The 21,147-nt window shown below is 46.5% G+C and overlaps 1 non-coding gene across 1 annotated transcript; it reads right to left on the reverse strand.

Annotated features, from left to right (window-relative positions):
* Positions 1-4,440: 4,440 nt before the first annotated feature.
* On the reverse strand, positions 4,441-4,514 carry TRNAK-UUU (transfer RNA lysine (anticodon UUU)). Its single transcript has one exon. It is a non-coding gene; the product is annotated as a tRNA-Lys (tRNA).
* Between the last annotated feature and the right edge of the window lie 16,633 nt (positions 4,515-21,147).

Below are 21,147 nucleotides of genomic sequence, written 5' to 3' on the forward strand. Positions count from 1 at the left end.
TTATACAGTAAGCTAAAAACGTATATGTTAACTAATAATATTCCCATACGTACATCTGTGAAATTTGTTTGCTGGGGTGGAAGTGCTTGAGTGTTTATAATGGTTAGCCAAGGGAATGCCATTTTTGGTAGTTTAAAGCTGGTTTTACATTTAATGTGGGCATTAAGGTGTGATGCTCCACCCCTTTCATTGCAATGCAACCCCAAGAACGCTGACAGGGTCATATGCATAGCGCCACCTCCCCACATGCTGCTCGCATGCCCCCTGACCCTTTGCCGACCATCACTTCTTCTTTCAGCAACTTCTTCCAACAATCCAACAACAGTTTGGTGAAGAACAATGCATTTTTCAGCACGATGGAGCATCGTGTCATAAGGCAAAAGTGATAACTAAGTGGCTCGGGGGACCAAAACATTTAAATTTTGGGTCCATGGCCTGGAAACTCCCCAGATCTTAATTCCATTAACCTGCTGGGCATTCTGAAGGCCACGGGAGGGTTTTTTTTGCCCGATTTTTGTTTTATATTCTCCCCTTGCAGCTCTTTCCCTCCCACCCTTCCGATCGCCGCCGGCGATCACGCCCATAAGGAAATCCCGTTCTGAATGGGATTTCCTTGATGGCTTCCCCCGTCACCATGGCGACGAATGGAGTGACGTCATCAACGTTGTGACGTCACAGGGACTCCCGATCCACCCCAAAGCGCAGCCTGGTGGCGATTGACCAGGCTGGGCACGGGGTCTGCGGGAGGGGGGGGGGAGGGTAGCAGCGAATCGGCGGCCGCGAGCGGGTAGGACACGCAGCAAGCAAAGTGCTTGCTGCTCGTTTTTTTAAAAAACAAAAACCAACTAATTCTGAGAAACTCAAAGAAGTGATTATGAAAGAATGGGTTGCTATCAGTCAGGATTTGGCCCAGAAGTTGATTGAGCGCATGCCCAGTCGAATTGCAGAGGTCCTGAAAAAGAAGGGCCAACACTGCAAATACTGACTCTTTGCATAAATCTCATGTAATTGTCAATAAAAGCCTTTGAGACGTATGAAGTGCTTATACCGAATATACTCGCATATAAGCCGACCCGCATATAAGCCGAGGTACCCACTTTTATCTCAGAAACCAGGAAAAAATCATTTGACTCGCATATAAGCCTCCCCCCCAAATAGAAATAGCCAGATGTGACCCCAGTATGAGGCAGTCCCCTCCCCATAGCCAAATGTACACTCAGGTGTTAGGCAGCCCCCCTCCCCATAGCCAGACGTGCACTCAGGTATTAGGCAGCCCCACTCCCATAGCCAGACATGCACTCAGGTGTTAGGCAGCCCCCCCTCCCCATAGCCAAATGTGCACCCAGTAGGACACCTCCTGCTCCCCCCTCATGTCACATATAGCAACATTTAGATCTTAGTACCTGGAATGCGGCTGCCAGGGAGAGTTTGTCAGCTGTGGACTGAAGGAGGAGTGAGCTGTGCAGTGGGAATACGGATAATACATGCTATACATTCGTCTGTATTGTTTGAAGAAATCTGACATACTGGATGATGGAGAGCGGGGTGTACAGTACTGGCAGTGACGTGTCAGGAACCATCGGTGATGCTGTATACAGGCTGTGCAGTCAGGAGAGGATGTCTGTGCCTGCAGGATCGGATGTTTTGCAAAGCGGGACAAGAGCTCCTCTACTTGCAGCGGTGATGCTGTATGCAGGCTGTGCGGTCAGGAGAGGATGCCGGTGCCCGCACGATCGGATGTTTTGCAAAGCGGGACAAGAGCTCCTCCACTTTCAGCTACTTGTGTGTCCTGCTTTCCCTGCACGGAAGTGGCCAGATCGGGGCATCTGGTTCTGGCAGTGACGTGTGACAGAGTCTGCACAATCACCAGTGTAATGATCGGGGATTCCCTTCTTCCGTCCTGTACTCGTGTCTAAAGACGCAACCAGATAGCGTCATCTGTATGAGACACAGCAAGTACAGGACGGAAGAAGGGAATCCCCGATCATAACACTGGCGATTGTGCAGACTCTGTCACACGTCACTGCCAGAATCAGATGCCTCGATCCGTAAGACATTGTGGCCACTTCCGTGCAGGTAAAACAGGACACACAAGTAGCTGAAAGTGGATGAGCTCTTGTCCCGCTTTGCAAAACATCCGATGTGGCGGGCATCGGCATCCTCTCCTGGCCGCGCAGCCTGCATATACAAGTGGAGGAGCTCCTGTCCAACACGAAAATGGTCATACAAAGTTGGTGACTCGCATATAGGCCGAAAGGGGGACTTTTGAGCACATTTTTTGTGCTAAAAAATTTGGCCTATATGCGAGTATATACGGTAATTATATTTCGGTACATCACATAAACAACTAAAACAAAGATCTAACAGCAGTTTAGCAGCAAACTTTGTGAAAATCAATACTTTTGACAGTCTCAAAATTTTGTCCAGGACTGTAGCTATGTGAATCAACCCCATAGTGTGAAAGTACCATTACTGTATACTGTATGCTGAAAAAAAAATAAACTGAGGTAATGTATTTCCTCTAACAGAAAGTCTCCATGAAACACACTTTGTACTGGTACAAAGAGATGAACAGCTGCGCCTTATACTTGTTACAATGTATACCGGATTATATGGTTAAAAGGTGACCAACCGTAGTATTACTAAACTTCAGTTGCTCAAACTGCTCACGCAATTTCTTGAAATCCTTTCTATAGTTCTCGTCATCATCCTGGGAGGCCATTTCTTCTTGGGCTAAAGTAAGGTAGAAAAAGACAATATAAACATAATATAAACACAGGTAGTAATACTCAGTCCAGTCTATGTCTATATTTCTTGTAATAAGCCAACACTACAAAACACTACACTGGAATAAGAACTTGCACTGAAGGAATAATTAATCAGAACAGGCCAGGTTACCCTACAGTATTATTATTATTATTGCAAAAAATGGTGGAATGGAATATTAACAGAACACCGTGATAATCTAGTGCAGAAATAGGACAAAAACAGAGATGCCAAAAAGTATAAAATGCACTAAAAACAGCTTAAACTGAGTATATTTCAATAAAGATCGGGCCAGCACTGCCATAGAGGCAAAGAGGGCAATGACCCCAGGGCCCTTGACCTCTGCAGGGGCCCCTGTGCCACTGGACCCCACCAAGTTGTCTCCACCCCCACTGCTCCACGGGGTCCCCTCATGTGTAGCAGCATTAATGACTCGTCATCTGTCCCGGTGGGCATCGGCTGCACCATCTGGGTACTCGCGGATAGAGAACAGGCAGTCAGCAAGGCTGAAGAGTGCACAGATGGTGCAGCCATCCTGCTACACGTGAGGGGGCCCTGGGAGCAGTGGGGTAGTGACCATGTAGGGTAGGAGGGGTTGGGGATTTAGTGGAGCCCCTACTTAAGTTTACCCCAGAGCTCTGGGGCCTCTTAAATCGGCCTTGATAAAGATTGTTTTTATTTCCTTTTCTGAATCAGACCATTTGTGTCCAGTGTTGCTCGGATAGTACTTTTTAAAATCTGGATTTTCAGATATCCGGATCCGATTCGGATATCCGAATCCGAACTTTTAGATATCCGCATGAACGCGGATATCCGAAGCATTATCCGCTGATATCCGACCTATTCGGATATCCTGATAGAGAAACCGGAAGTACCTTAGTACCTTTCAAAATGCTTTAAAACCATTTCTAACCTTTAAAAACACCTTGTAGCTTCTTCCTTCCTCCCCCTCCGGAGGAGGAGGATCTTGTCTTCCCTGGATTTGTAGGATGCCGAAAGCACACTCACATACATTAGCCAGGAATCAAACCCAGGTCAACTGCATGGAGGGCAGCTATGCTCACCATTATACTACCAACACTACAGTGCGCTCACATACATTAGGTGGTAATCAAACCCAGGAATTGAACCCAGGTCAACTGCGTGGAGAGCAGCTATGCTCACCACTATACTACCAACACTACAGGCGGAAGCCAGCCTAGCTGGCCTGGTAAAGGATGAAAAGCTAGGTGGCCATGCAACCATTCCTGCTAACCTAAAGCTTACTTGTGTCTTACAACACATTGGCTTAAGACTTTACCAAATCCAATGCTCCAATATGGGGAAGCTTCTCTGTTTGCTGTTTTTTTTTGTTTTTTTTTTTGTGGTGTCACAGTTCACTCATCTCTTCAACTACAAGAGAGGCCCAGGATAAGTCTTAGCTACCGTAATATCTATGTTACGGCAGGGCCCTTATTACACTTTCCCTTACAGGGCTATGGAAACCGTTTTGCCCATGCGATAAAGCGAGGTGCAAAAATGAAATCATGCCTAGCAGAGGATGGTTTCATTCCATCAACCTCTGGGTTATGGGCTCAGCACACTTTTGCTGCGCCACTCTGCAGTCTGCTTACATTTGTATACAATCTTCAAGTTTAAGAAGGGTACATTAGTTCCCTTCACAAAACACAAGGGTGTCCCTGGGTGGGCTTGAACCACCAGCCTTTCAGTTAAAAGCCAAATGCACTAACCAATTGTGCCACAAGGACTGTGTATAGATCATGGCTGCTAAATGGCTATCTGGGGTTTTCTTCGGACAACTGTTGAGCACAAAATGCTAGGCCATCCCTGGGTGGGCTTGAACCACCAACCTTTTTTGTGCCTCAGTTTTTTTTATCTTAGTTCTGCATTTTCCAAAACAGCCTATCTGCATATTGGGTTGATGTGGCTCTGTAACTTTTATAAGCGATAGGCTCACTATACACCAGTGTTTCTGGATGTAAGCCTGGTTTCAGGGACCAAAAAGAGATGATTTGCATATGCTATATAATAATAGGGCGGACAGTGGAATTAAGGGCTTGAGTCTGAAATAATCCACCTCCGATAGGTGCTACATCCAGCATCAGCAGTTGTGCTCTACCAGCTCTATCCAACTCTTGTATGTCTAAATACTGGTCATGCCACTTACCGCGTACATATAAAAATAGCAACCGGTAAAAAAGGAGGATAGAGCCGTTATTCTAACTTAGCATCTGGTAAAATGGGCACTAGGAAATGCTGTAGAATATTGTTACAATATTTGAATTTGACCATCCCCCACTGTATTGTCTGTTGTTGTGTCTGTTAAAATGGACTCCAGAAAAAGCAGTAAAATATTGGTAATTTTAACAAAATGTTACTACAATAGCATATCAGTGATCACACTGATACTCTCCTGCCCCTCTGTGCCCTAATTCTCACTCAAACTTGCCCTATCTATGCCTAACCCTAAACCCTATTCTATCTATACCTAACACTAACCACCCCCCCCCCCCCCCCACCTATTCCAAACACTAACTTTCCCCCACCTACTCCTAACACTAATCCCCCCACTCTTAACACTAACCTTCCCCCACCTACTCCTAATACTAACCTTCCCCCACCTACTCCTAACACTAACCTTCCCTCACCTACCCCTAACACTAACCCTCCCCCTATATATGCCTAACACTAACCTTCCCTCACCTACTCCCTACAGTAACCTTCCCCCTATATATGCCTAACACTACCTTCCCTCACCTACTCCTAACACTAACCTTTCCCCACCTACTCCTAACACTAACCTTCCCTCACCTACTCCTAACACTAACCTTCCCCCACCTACTCCTAACACTAACCTTCCCTCACCTACCCCTAACACTAACCCTCCCCCTATATATGTCTAACACTAACCTTCCCTCACCTACTCCCTACAGTAACCTTCCCCCTATATATGCCTAACACTTCCTTCCCTCACCTACTCCTAACACTAACCTTCCCCCACCTACTCCTAACACTAACCTTCCCCCACCTACTCCTAACACTAACCTTCCCTCACCTACCCCTAACACTAACCCTCCCCCTATATATGCCTAACACTAACCTTCCCTCATCTACTCCCTACAGTAACCTTCCCCCTATATATGCCTAACACTAACCTTCCCCCACCTACTTCTAATACTAACCTTCCCCCACCTACTCCTAACACTAACCTTCTCCCACCTACTGCTAACACTAACCTCTTCCCCACCTACTCCTAACACTAACCTTCCCCCACCTACTCCCTACACTAACCTACCCCCACCTACTCCCTACACTAACCTTCCCTGGCTATAAAGCTGCAATTTACACAAGTGTTTTTCAAACCAATAAGTACAGCTTTCTTTAAGTCACAATTTAGCCGAGTGGCTATAAAGCCATTAATTATAGCGCCCGCAACGGCTATAAAGCCATAATTTAACCAAACCAAGTAGCCGCTAATTAGAACCACTGTACAGCTGCAACCGTTATTTAGAACTGCTGTATTTACTTGAGCTTAAACCACCAATTAAAACCATTGTAATTATCTGAGCAGCTTTAAAGCTACTAACTAAAATTGCTGTAACCACTAATTATAAGCGTTAATTTATTCATGCGCCCCTTTTATCCACTTAGCACCATTAGTATGAAAACTTGTATTGTCTTGAATTGCCTTTTTTACCAGGCAGGCACTATTTTTTTAATGTCTTGTGCTTACCAACTACTTATTCAAACACTATGGGGACTTGCTTGTTTATTGACAGACCTTATATAATGGGTGGATAGCACTGGTAGAGCACAATTGCTGTTGCTGCAAGATGTAGCCACCAGTAGAAGTGCATTATTTCAGGCGCAGGCCGTTAGACATTGGCCACTACCGCCACCTAGATATGATTCATAAGCAATGCGGTGATTTGACTGCTGGCAAAACCAGTATTCACTATATTTCAGCTTGTGAAAAGCCTTTCCACTCATTTTTTACTTTCACATATTTTGCATGAAGACAGTATAAAAACCCGTGTAAAACTGATTTTTTTTATGCCAGGCGCCCAAATTACTCACTGGGGCCCGGCTAGCCACAATGAAAAAAAAATGAGTATAGCACCCAAATGAACTGATTCGTCATATATCATCCATTCAGACATGTTCACCATTTGAACTATTCCAGCTACAAGGAATTGTGGGGCTTTTTCACAAGCTTCAACCCCTGAATAGAGATGGCCCGAACTGTTTCAGCTGTCCGCATTCACGGCGAACAGCGAACATTTGGCATGTTTGACCCGCCCCTATACATCGTCATTGACCTAAACCTTGACCCCTTACCTCACAATCAGCAGACATATGGCAGTCAATCAGCTAGCACCCCTTCCATATTGGATTCATTCTCTGCTGGCTGCTGACTGTTAGTGAGAGCAGGGACAGACTTTGCGTCAACTCTGTAATTTTTGGTGAGACTTTTGGCATGGAATCCCCTCTGGCATCCCACGGTCCAGGTGTTAGACCCCTTGAAACAACTTTTTCATCACCTTCCTTTTGAAGTCTATAAAAGTTCGCCGGGTTCACCTGTTCACAAACATTTGCAGAAGTTCGCGTTCGATGTTGGCGAACTGAAAATACTATGTTTGTGACCAGGGCCGGATTTAGGCCTAGGCCACCTAGGCCATGGCTTAGGGCACCACAGGAGGAAGGGCACCAAAGCAGCAGGCTAAACTGGTGCAGCAATTGCAAGCTTGCAAATCCTGCAATGCAGGAAAATTAGGCGAGCGCCTGACCTCGGTACCCTGCTGCTACCCGCCTGACACTTATGGCTGCTACGGTGTGAAGGTGAGCTGGCTACCTATACTGAAAGGGGGGGAGAGGAATTAAGGGAGTCATCTGGCTACCTATACTGGAGGGAAAGGGGGGAGGAGTAATCTGGCAACCTATACTGGAGGGGGGGGGGGCATCTGGCTGCCTATACTAGAGGGAAGGGGGGAGGGGTCATCTCACTACCTATACTGAAGGGGGGCGGCTGGTGACAGTGGCCTAGGGCGGTGAAGAGTACAAATCCGGCCCTGTTTGTGACATCTCTTCTACTGAATTATCTCTTCTTACTTATGTCGCATTTCATCTATAAAATAACATTTCAGCATTTCCTAAGGAATAAATCACTCAAAACAAATTGTCCCTGATTAACCTTACTCCCATATCGCTTTTTTCCTTTAAAATTTTTTATACAGTGGATTAGGTAAAAACAGATAATGGGCTTGATTCACAAAGCGGTGCTAACTGTTAGCACGCTAGTGAAAAGCCCCTCTTCACGCCTAAAGTTAGTTTAGGCATGATAACTAGCACTCGCGGGCAAAGTCCCGCACGCAAAACTTTGCACGTGCACATGCGAAACGTCGCAACGCGGCACGACGAAAATGGCGCACCCGATGCACCTATAAGGTCACATTGGGCGTGACTTTAACGTCGCACTATGCGCTGTTAAAGTCGCATCCAATGCGACCTTATAGGTGCATCGGGTGCGCCGTTTTTGTCGCACCGCGATGCGACGTTTTGCACGCAACACGCTGTGCACGTGCAAAGTTTTGCGCGCGGGACTCTGCGCGTGATCTGATTTTAAAAAACGGTGCTAACCTACTTAGCACCCTGGTTAGCATGCCTAAAGTCTTTAGGTGTGCTAAGTAGGTTAGCACCGCTTTGTGAATCAGGCCCAATAAGCTGAGATAAAATCATGAGATACATTTTCTGAATCACACCCCTGTCAGCTTGGCATTTCAATCAGTCACTGAGGAAGTTTAATTTTCTGGTTCTTTGGGAACACATTTACAAATAGAGATGGCCCTAACTATTCCCCCTGCAAATATTTTGTGGCGAACAACGCGTATTTGCGTCTGTTCATGAACATATGGCGAGTTAGACCTGCCAACTATACATTATAATGGAGCCAAATATTGACCCCTCACCCCAAAGTCAGCAGACACATGGCAGCCAATTAGCTATCCCTCCTACCTGGACCCCCCCCCCCCTCCCCTCCGATCCGAAAGCCAGTACAGCAGCCATTTTGCACTCTTACTGTGTGCTGTGTGAAGCAGTTTAGGGAGAAAGCTGTGCTGCAGCTAGGGAAAGCATTAGTTAGGCCTGTGTTCTGTGTCCCCAGTGGAGTTTCTTGCTGCTACAGTACCAATTCACCATCTACATAACCACAGAGCCCTTCTAAAGGCTGTGTTTTGATAATGTGATATTGTTCAGTGTGTCCACACAGTGCACTTTAGCTGTTGCAGACAATTGCAGTCAGTGCTTAGTGCTACAGTAGTTCACCCTTCAAAGGGCTGTGTTTCTTTTTCTTGCTATTCTTATACCAGGTGTTAGACCCCTTGAACAGTGGCGTAGCTAAGAAGCTGTTGGCCCCGATGCAAGTTTTACATTGGGGCCCCCACAAGCACTCTATACAAAACAATTGATATGGCGCATCAAAACCTGCCAATGGAAACTTCAGGGTCAGAGGTGCAAGAAGGGGATGGGGAACAGTTTGTTAGTGATTACCACTATTCAAAGTATCTATAGAAGTGATTATTATGAGCACAGGACCAATACAGAGCTAATACTGCAGTTGAGGGAGGGCCCTTCGGGGCCCCTCTGGCCTAAGGGCCCCGATGCGGTCGCAACCTCTGCAACCCCTGTTGCTACGCCCCTGCCCTTGAAACAACTTCTCTAGCACTTCTGTGGCCAGAAACAGTCCCTCTAGGTTTTAAAATTTGCCTACCTATTGAAGTCCATGGCGGTTTGCATGGTTCGCAAACTTGCAGAAAATTTGCGTTCACGAACCAAACATTTGATGTTCATTACATCACTACTTAGAAATCCCTGGAAATTTCAGACTTCTTCTATGATATACATTTTTTTTTTATTTGTGAAAAAAAGTTTTGTTTTGTTTTTATCGTGTTCAGAAAGGTTTTTATTTTAGGCGTTGTGTGTATGCACTGGCTTCAACCCACTTATCAAAAATGTTAAACAATGTGGAGGAAAGAATTTTTTTTTAGTTTTTTAAGCTTTTTAAGCAGTACCATGTAGTAATTGAACACTGACAGCTTGTGGCTAAAAATATTCATGCTTCGGTTACTTACTTAATTACTTACTGCTCTGTCAAATGCCCCTCCCCCCAGGATCTGAAGCCTGCTAGGGTTTTTGGGGGAGGCAAGCTAAAAAGTCAAAAACATCAAAACATTTGGGTTTCCAAAAAATTGGAGCATCGGGGGCAATGCAAGTATGTAAATATTGTTTTAGATATGGAACAAAGCTGAGGTTCAATCCCAACATGCAAAACAAGAATGCTACCCACATAGCCACTATTAATATAATTAACTTAATTGCTGCAAAAGTAACAACATTACTAAAAAAGGACACTGTGACTTTGATAAATCTCACCATTGTGCTTTTCTTTAAAAGTGTTTTAAAATACATTGTAAGCTTACCTTGTCTTCAGCTTTGGATTGTCATGTTTCTGCCAGACTGGTAAATCCCAAGATGAGTAATTACATATAACCTGACCGATGTTCCTCAGTACTTTGAACGAGGAAAAGAACAAGAAAAAGGAATTTATAACGGCTATAAGAGATAACAGAATGCAGGTTGAGTAGGGCGCAAGAGAAAAATTAAACCCTTAACGTTGAACTTTCATCCTTTAAATAGTACCTAATATGAAGAGAATCTCATGAAAAATACAGGGTGAGAGGTATGACACTCCTTCTAGACCTTTCCCCTCTGTCCCCATCCACCTGCTGCTGCTATTTCCTTGATGTTGACTGTGGTAAGCAATGTACATCAGACTATAGAAATGTACAGCTAACCCAGGATGAGGGAACTCCTAGACAAGCTACAAAACTCTGAGCTCTAACTTGAGAGCTAAACTCTTTATTCAGAACGAAGTCCCCACCCTCACCACTTGTATCAGATCCACAAAGAATTCCATTCAGGAATGTGCATATTTGTAATATTTTTAAACCTGGTTTTGGTGTTAAATATCTGCTTATATCTGTGATAGGAAGTAAGCAAGATACCATGTAGTGCCTCAACAATGAGACAGGTAAAAAGGGCACCGGGTGGACGAGGACATTTGGGCACTGCCATAGGCTGTAATGTGAGTTATGGCTAAAGTGGTGCTCCAATAGTAATTTGTCCCCCAGCAAAAGACAGAGCCCAAAATAAGATAAAAAACACATTTCGGACACCAGCAATAGCTAGATGCTTAACTGTGTTTAGACAAAAGACAAATAACATTTGTCACCCTTTACTTTTGGCGGACTCATAACACCAGAGCTGCAGCCACTAGAACATGCTCTATAGGCAGTAGCAGTGTTAGGGAGTCTAGCCCAAGGTTTCCTTACTGAACAGGTGCTGGCTGAATGAACAGGAAGAGCTGAGATTTGAACCCAGGTCTCCTGAGTCAGAGACAGAGAGCCCTTAAAGGAATACTGTAAGGGGGTCGGGGGAAAATGAGTTGAACTTACCCGGGGTTTCTAATGGTCCCCCGCAGACGTCCTGTGCCCGCGCAGCCACTCACCGATGCTCCGGCCCCGCCTCCGGTTCACTTCTGGAATTTCAGACTTTAAAGTCTGAAAACCACTGCGCCTGCATTGCCATGTCCTCACTCCCGCTGATGTCACCAGGAGCGTACTGCGCAGGCACAGACCATACTGGGCCTGAGCAGTACGCTCCTGGTGACATCAGTGGGATCGAGGACACGGCAATGCAGGCGCAGTGGTTTTCAGACTTTAAAGTCTGAAATTCCAGAAGTGAACCGGAGGCGGGGCCAGAGCATCGGTGAGTGGCTGCGCGGGCACAGAATGTCTCGCCGGGGGACCATTAGAAGCCCCGGGTAAGTTCAACTCATTTTCCCCCGACCCCCTACAGTGTCCCTTTAACCACTTCCCGACCGCCATATATACAATTGGCGGCCGGGAAGTGCACCCCGCAAGGACCGCCGTATAGACAAATGGCGGCGGTCCTTGTAGGGGCATGGGCGGAGCGATCACGTCATCCGTGACGCGATCCTCCGCCTCCGCCTGGCGCCGCTCACCCGCCGCAACATCCCGCCGGCCATACGGAAGCGCCGGCGGGATTTTAACCCGACGATTGCCGCATACAAAGTGTATAATACACTTTGTAATGTTTACAAAGTGTATTATACAGGCTGCCTCCTGCCCTGGTGGTCCCAGTGTCCGAGGGACCACCAGGGCAGGCTGCAGCCACCCTAGTCTGCACCAAGCACACTGATTTCCCCCCCCCCCCCCTGCCCCAGATCGCCCACAGCACCCATCAGACCCCCCCCCCCTGCCCACCCCCCAGACCCCTGTTTGCACCCAATCACCCCCCTAATCACCCATCAATCACTCCCTGTCACTATCTGTCAACGCTATTTTTTTTTTATCCCCCCCCCTGCCCCCTGCTCCCTCCTGATCACCCCCCCACCCCTCAGATTCTCCCCAGACCCCCCCAGACACCCCCCCCCCCCCATGTACTGTATGCATCTATCCCCCCTGATCACCTGTCAATCACCTGTCAATCACCCATCAATCACCCCCTGTCACTGCCACCCATCAATCAGACCCTAACCTGCCCCTTGCGGGCAATCTGATCACCCCCCCACACCAATAGATCGCCCGCAGATCCGACATCAGATCACCTCCCAAATCCATTGTTTACATCTATTCTCTCCTCTAAACACCCACTAATTACCCATCAATCACCCATCAATCACCCCCTATCACCACCTGTCACTTTTACCTATCAGATCAGACCCTAATCTGCCCCTTGCGGGCACCCAATCACCCGCCCACACGCTCAGATTGCCCTCTGACCCCCCCTTATCAATTCACCAGTGCATTAATTACATCTGTTCTTCCCTGTAATAACCCACTGATCACCTGTCAATCACCTGCCAATCACCTATAACCCATCAATCACCCCCTGCCCCCCCCTGTCACTGCCACCCATCAATCAGGCCCTAACCTGCCCCTTGCGGGCAATCTGATCACCCACCCACACCATTAGATCGCCCGCAAACCCGCCGTCAGATTACCTCCCAAATGTATTGTTTACATCTGTTATTTTCTCTAAACACCCACTAATTACCCATCAATCACCCCCTATCACCACCTGTCACTGTTACCTATCAGATCAGACCCTAATCTGCCCCTTGCGGGCACCCAATCACCCGCCCACACGCTCAGATTGCCCTCAGACCCCCCCCCCCCCCCTTATCAATTCGCTAGTGCATTAATTACATCTGTCCTTCCCTGTAATAACCCACTGATCACCTGTCAATCACCTGCCAATCACCTATCACCCATCAATCACCCCCTGTCACCCCCTGTCACTGCCACCCAACAATCAGCCCCTAACCTGCCCCTTGCGGGCAATCTGATCACCCACCCACACCAATAGATCGCCTGCAGATCCGACATCAGATCACCACCCAAGCGCAGCGTTTACATCTATTCTCTCCTCTAAACACCCACTAATTACCCATCAATCACCCATCAATCACCCCCTATCACCACCTGTCACTGTTACCCATCAGATCAGACCCTAATCTGCCCCTTGCGGGCACCCAATCACCCGCCTACACGCTCAGATTGCCCTCAGACCCCCCCTTATCAATTCGCCAGGGCATTATTTACATCTGTCCTTCCCTGTAATAACCCACTGATCACCTGTCAATCACCCATCAATCACCCCCTGTCACAGCCACCCATCAATCACCCCCTGTCACTGCCACCCATCAATCAGCCCCTAACCTGCCCCTTGCGGGCAAACTGATCACCCACCCACATCAATAGATCGCCCGCAGATCCGACATCAGATCACCACCCAAGCGCAGTGTTTACATCTATTCTCTCCTCTAAACACCCACTAATTACCCATCAATCACCCATCAATCACCCCCTATCACCACCTGTCACTGTTACCCATCAGATCAGACCCTAATCTGCCCCTTGCGGGCACCCAATCACCCGCCTACACGCTCAGATTGCCCTCAGACCCCCCCTTATCAATTCGCCAGTATAATATTTACATCTGTTCTCCCCTGTAATAACCCACTGATTACCTGTCAATCACCTGTCAATCACCTATCAATCACCCATCAATCACCCCCTGTCACTGCCACCCATCAATCACCCGCTGTCACTGCCACCCATCAATCAGCCCCTAACCTGCCCCTTGCGGGCAATCTGATCACCCACCCACACCAATAGATCGCCCGCAGATCCGACGTCTGATCACCTCCCAAGTGCAGTGTTTACATCTGTTCTCTACCCTAAACACCCACTAATTACCCATCAATCACCTCCTGTCACTGCTACCTATCAGATTAGACCCCTATCTGCCCCTAGGGCACTCAATCACCCGCCCACACCCTCAGAATGCCCTCAGACCCCAGCCCTGATCACCTCGCCAGTGCATTGCTTGCATCTATTCCCCCCTCTAATCACACCTTGAGACACCCACCAATCACCTCCTGTCACCCCCTAGCACACCTACCCATCAGATCAGGCCCTAATTTGCCCCGTGTGGGCTCCTGATCACTCGGCCAAACCCTCAGATCCCCCTCAGACCCCCTTCCAATCACCTCCCCAGTGCATTGATTGCATCTATTTTCCCCTCTAACCACCCCCTGAGACACCCATCAATCACCTCCTGTCACCCCCCTAGCACTCCTATCCATCAGATCAGGCCCAATACAACCTGTCATCTAAAAGGCCACCCTGCTTATGACCGGTTCCACAAAATTCGCCCCCTCATAGACCACCTGTCATCAAAATTTGCAGATGCTTATACCCCTGAACAGTCATTTTGAGACATTTGGTTTCCAGACTACTCACGGTTTTGGGCCCGTAAAATGCCAGGGCGGTATAGGAACCCCACAAGTGACCCCATTTTAGAAAAAAAGACACCCCAAGGTATTCTGTTAGGTGTATGACGAGTTCATAGAAGATTTTATTTTTTGTCAAAAGTAATTTCCGCTAACTTTTGACAAAAAATAAAATCTTCTATGAACTCGTCATACACCTAACGGAATACCTTGGGGTGTCTTCTTTCTAAAATGGGGTCACTTGTGGGGTTCCTATACTGCCCTGGCATTTTAGGGGCCCTAAAACCGCGAGGAGTAGTCTAGAAAACAAATGCTTCAAAATGACCTGTGAATAGGACGTTGGGCCCCTTAGTGCACCTAGGCTGCAAAAAAGTGTCACACATGTGGTACCGCCGTACTCAGGAAAAGTAGTATAATGTGTTTTGGGGTGTATTTTTACACATACCCATGCTGGGTGGGAGAAATTTCTATGTAAATGGACAATTGTGTGTAAAAAAAATCAAACAATTGTCATTTACAGAGATATTTCTCCCACTTAGCATGGGTATGTGTAAAAATACACCCCAAAACACATTATACTACTTCTCCTGAGTACGGCGGTACCACATGTGTGGCACTTTTTTACACCCTAAGTACGCTAAGGGGCCCAATGTCCAATGAGTACCTTTAGGATTTCACAGGTCATTTTGCGACATTTGGTTTCAAGACTACTCCTCACGGTTTAGGGCCCCTAAAATGTCAGGGCAGTATAGGAACCCCATAAATGACCCCATTCTAGAAAGAAGACACCCAAAGGTATTCCGTACGGAGTATGGTGAGTTCATAGAAGATTTTATTTTTTGTCACAAGTTAGCGGAAAATGACACTTTGTGAAAAAAAAACAATTAAAATCAATTTCCGCTAACTTGTGACAAAAAAATAAAAACTTCTATGAACTCACCATACTCCTAACGGAATACCTTGGGGTGTCTTCTTTCTAAAATGGGGTCATTAGTGGGGTTCCTATACTGCCCTGGAATTTTAGGGGCCCTAAACCGTGAGGAGTAGTCTTGAAACAAAAATGACCTGTGAAATCCTTAAGGTACTCATTGGACTTTGGGCCCCTTAGTGCAGTTAGGGTGCAAAAAAGTGCCACACATGTGGTATCGCCGTACTCGGGAGAAGTAGTACAATGTGTTTTGAGGTGTATTTTTACACATACCCATGCTGGGTGGGAGAAATACCTCTGTAAATGACAATCTTTTGATTTTTTTACACACAATTGTCCATTTACAGAGTTATTTCTCCCACCCAGCATGGGTAGGTGTAAAAATACACCCCAAAAAACATTGTACTACTTCTCCCGAGTACGGCGATACTACATGTGTGGCACTTTTTTGCACCCTAACTGCGCTAAGGGGCCCAAAGTCCAATGAGTACCTTTAGGATTTCACAGGTCATTTTGAGAAATTTTGTTTCAAGACTACTCCTCACGGTTTAGGGCCCCTAAAATGCCAGGACTGTATAGGAACCCCACAAATGACTCCATTTTAGAAAGAAGACACCCCAAGGTATTCTGTTAGTAGTACGGTGAGTTCATAGAAGATTTTATTTTTTGTCACAAGTTAGCGGAAATTGATTTGTATTGGTTTTTTTCACAATGTGTCATTTTCCGCTAACTTGTGACAAAAAATAAAATCTTCTATGAACTCACCGTACTACTAACTGAATACCTTGGGGTGTCTTCTTTCTAAAATGGGGTCATTTGTGGGGTTCCTATACTGTCCTGGCATTTTAGGGGCCCTAAACCGTGAGGAGTAGTCTTGAAACAAAATTTCTCAAAATGACCTGTGAAATCCTAAAGGTACTCATTGGACTTTGGGCCCCTTAGCGCAGTTAGGGTGCAAAAAAGTGCCACGCATGTGGTATCGCCGTACTCAGGAGAAGTAGTATAATGTGTTTTGGGGTGTATTTGTACACATACCCATGCTGAGTGGGAGAAAGATCTATTTAAGTGGACAATTGTGTGTAAAAAAAATTAAAAAATTGTCATTTACAGAGATATTTCTCCCACCCAGCATCGGTATGTGTAAAAATACACCCCAAAACACATTATACTACTTCTCCTGAGTACGGCAATACCACATGTGTGGAACTTTTTTGCAGCCTAACTGCGCTAAGGGGCCCAAAGTCCAATGAGCACCTTTAGGCTTTACAGGGGTGCTTACAAATTAGCACCCCCCAAAATGCGAGGACAGTAAACACACCCCACAAATGACCCCATTTTGGAAAGTAGACACTTCAAGGTATTCAGAGAGGGGCATGGTGAGTCCGTGGCAGATTTCATTTTTTTTGTCGCAAGTTAGAAGAAATGGAAACTTTTTTTTTTTTTTTTGTCACAAAGTGTCATTTTCCGCTTACTTGTGACAAAAATTAATATCTTCTATGAACTCACTATGCCTCTCAGTGAATACTTTGGGATGTCTTCTTTCCAAAATGGGGTCATTTGGGGGGTATTTATACTATCCTAAAATTCTAGCCCCTCATGAAACATGTCAGGTGGTCAGAAAAGTCATAGATGCTTGAAAATGGGAAAATTCACTTTTTGCACCATAGTTTGTAAACGCTATAACTTTTACCCAAACCAATAAATATACACTGAATGTTTTTTTTTTAATCAAAAACATGTTTGTCCACATTTTTCGCGCTGCATGTATACAGAAATTTTACTTTATTTGAAAAATGTCAGCACAGAAAGTTAAAAAAATCATTTTTTTGCCAAAATTCATGTCTTTTTTGATGAATATAATAAAAAGTAAAAATCGCAGGAGCAATCAAATAGCACCAAAAGAAAGCTTTATTAGTGACAAGAAAAGGAGCCAAAATTCATTTAGGTGGTAGGTTGTATGAGCGAGCAATAAACCGTGAAAGCTGCAGTGGTCTGAATGGAAAAAAAGTGGCCGGTCCTTAAGGGGTAGAAAGCCCTAGGTCCTCAAGTGGTTAAACATTACACTATCCAGCCATCCAGTTTACCCCCAATGGAGGGGAAATCGTAATTAAGCTGCCATAAAATTTGCTACAGAAGGGTCAGCTTCACCCTATGCCCAAAGTTCCTGTTGCCATTTTCACATACACGCCTTAAGTACTGCATAGGTTACATAGTTTCATGAAAAAAGACATTTGTCCATTGAGTTCAACAAGGAAGTATAATACTAGCATAAAATTAACACCAGCTTGCACCCTTATATATACTAGTATAGCCTAGTTCTCCCAAGAGAAGGCAAATAAAACTAAGTAATGAGGCTTGGACCAATTAGCCCTAAAAGGGAGAAAAAATCCTTTCCAACTCCAGATGGCAATTGGATAAAATCTCTGGATCAACACTCAGGAGAATTAGTAATTATAGTCACGGATGTCCTTCAGTGCAAGGAAAGCATCCAAGGTACAGAAAAAGAATTTGCCATAACTACTTCTCGTGGCAATATATTCCCCATTTTATTCACTCTTACTGTAAAGAACCCTTTTCTGAATAGGAGAAGTAAATTACACAAAATATGTGTGTTATGTAGTGTGCCTAGTGACCAGTAAAATTTACATATGCTGTCAGCTCACATACATGTTACAGAACTTTTGTGAATACACCATTACATTTTAGTTTTCAGTGATCCCTCTTAACTAGTGTTGGGCGAACATCTAGATGTTCGGGTTCGGGCCGAACAGGCCGAACATGGCCGCGATGTTCGGGTGTTCGACCCGAACTCCGAACATAATGGAAGTCAATGGGGACCCGAACTTTTGTGGTTTGTAAAGCCTCCTTACATGCTACATACCCCAAATTTACAGGGTATGTGCACCTTGGGAGTGGGTACAAGAGGAAAAAAAAATTTAGCAAAAAGAGCTTATAGTTTTTGAGAAAATCGATTTTAAAGTTTCAAAGGGAAAACTGTCTTTTAAATGCAGGAAATGTCTGTTTTCTTTGCACAGGTAACATGCTTTTTGTCGGCATGCAGTCATAAATGTAATACATATAAGAGGTTCCAGGAAAAGGGACCGGTAATGCTAACCCAGCAGCAGCACACGTGATGGAACAGGAGGAGGGTGGCGCAGGAGGAGAAGGCCACGCTTTGAGACACAACAACCCAGGCCTTGCATGAGGACAAGAAGCGTGCGGATAGCATGCTTTGTACCACCATGCAGTCATAAATGTAATAAAGATAAGTGGTTCAATAAACAGGGACCACGCGGCAACGCTAACCCAGCAGCAGCACACGTGATGGAACAGGAGGAGGCGCAGGAGGAGAAGGCCACGCTTTGTGAGACACAACAACCCAGGCCTTGCATGAGGACAAAAAGCGTGCGGATAGCATGCTTTGTACCGCCATGTAGTCATAAATGTAATAAAGATAAGAGGTTCCATAAACAGGGACCGGCAACGGTAACCCAGCAGCAGCAGCAGCAGCAGCAGCACACGTGATGGAACAGGAGGAGGCGCAGGAGGAGAAGGCCACGCTTTGTGAGACACAACAACCCAGGCCTTGCAAGAGGACAAAAAGCGTGCGGATAGCATGCTTTGTACCGCCATGTAGTCATAAATGTAATAAAGATAAGAGGTTCCATAAACAGGGACCGGCAACGGTAACCCAGCAGCAGCAGCAGCAGCACACGTGATGGAACAGGAGGAGGCGCAGGAGGAGAAGGCCACGCTTTGTGAGACACAACAACCCAGGCCTTGCATGAGGACAAAAAGCGTGCGGATAGCATGCTTTGTACCGCCATGTAGTCATAAATGTAATAAAGATAAGAGGTTCCATAAACAGGGACCGGCAACGGTAACCCAGCAGCAGCAGCAGCAGCAGCAGCACACGTGATGGAACAGGAGGAGGCGCAGGAGGAGAAGGCCACGCTTTGTGAGACACAACAACCCAGGCCTTGCATGAGGACAAAAAGCGTGCGGATAGCATGCTTTGTACCGCCATGTAGTCATAAATGTAATAAAGATAAGAGGTTCCATAAACAGGGACCGGCAACGGTAACCCAGCAGCAGCAGCAGCAGCAGCAGCACACGTGATGGAACAGGAGGAGGCGCAGGAGGAGAAGGCCACGCTTTGTGAGACACAACAACCCAGGCCTTGCATGAGGACAAAAAGCGTGCGGATAGCATGCTTTGTACCGCCATGTAGTCATAAATGTAATAAAGATAAGAGGTTCCATAAACAGGGACCGGCAACGGTAACCCAGCAGCAGCAGCAGCAGCAGCAGCACACGTGATGGAACAGGAGGAGGCGCAGGAGGAGAAGGCCACGCTTTGTGAGACACAACAACCCAGGCCTTGCATGAGGACAAAAAGCGTGCGGATATAGCAGCAATGCTTTTTGCCGCCATGCAGTCATAAATGTAATACAGATGAGAGGTTCAATAAACAGGGACCGGAAACGCTAAACCATCCCAGATGTTCATCGGTCATGTTACTTGGTTGGGGTCCAGGAGTGTTGCGTAGTCGTTTCCAATCCAGGATTGATTCATTTTAATTTGAGTCAGACGGTCTGCATTTTCTGTGGAGAGGCGGATACGCCGATCTGTGATGATGCCTCCGGCAGCACTGAAACAGCGTTCCGACATAACGCTGGCTGCCGGGCAAGCTAGCACCTCTATTGTGTACATTGCCAGTTCGTGCCAGGTGTCTAGCTTCATGCCCGGTTTCAGGTCCAGCGGTGCAAGCCACAAATCCGTCTGTTCCTTTATTCCCCTCCAAATTTCCTCCCCTGTGTGCTGCTTATCCCCAAGGCAGATCAGCTTCAGCAACGCTTGCTGACGCATGCCAACAGCTGTGCTGCACTGCTTCCACGATCCTACTGCTGCTGGTGCTGGGTTAGCATTTCCGGATGAGGTACAGCTTTGAGATGCGTTGGAGGAGAAGGAGTCAGAGAGGTAGGTGCTGCTGTTGTTATCCAGCTGTTTGCGGCGTGGGCAACACCCGCGCCGTAGCAGGTGAGGAATCGCTGCCAGGCTCCACAAGGTTCACCCAGTGCGCGGTAAGGGAGATGTATCGACCCTGGCCGAACGCACTCGTCCAGGTGTCAGTGGTGAGGTGAACCTTGCAGGCAACGGCATTCTTCAAGCTTCGGGTTATTTAGCTGACCACGTGCTCATGCAACTCAGGCACTGCAGAGCGCGCAAAGTGGTAGCGGCTGGGAACCACGTAACGTGGGATGGCCACTGACATCATGCCCTTGAAGCTGTTTGTCTCCACCACTCGATATGGCAGCATTTCGCAGGCCAGAAGCTTGGCTATGCTGGCTGGCTGTTACTGCCACGGCCCGGGGGTCATTTGCTGGCAATTTCCTCTTGTGCTCAAACATCTCAGAGACAGACAACTCAACCGTAGCGCTGCACACCGAAGGGCTGTTGGTTGTTGTGTTTGATGAACACTGGGAGACCTCAAGAGCACTAGTCCGGAAAGTGACAGTGTCAGCATCGTCTGATGTTTGTGAATGTTGTGAACCACGCAATGGCTGGGCTACTGCTGC

Source organism: Hyperolius riggenbachi, chromosome 7 (assembly GCF_040937935.1).
Source record: "Hyperolius riggenbachi isolate aHypRig1 chromosome 7, aHypRig1.pri, whole genome shotgun sequence".
NCBI lineage: Eukaryota > Metazoa > Chordata > Amphibia > Anura > Hyperoliidae > Hyperolius > Hyperolius riggenbachi.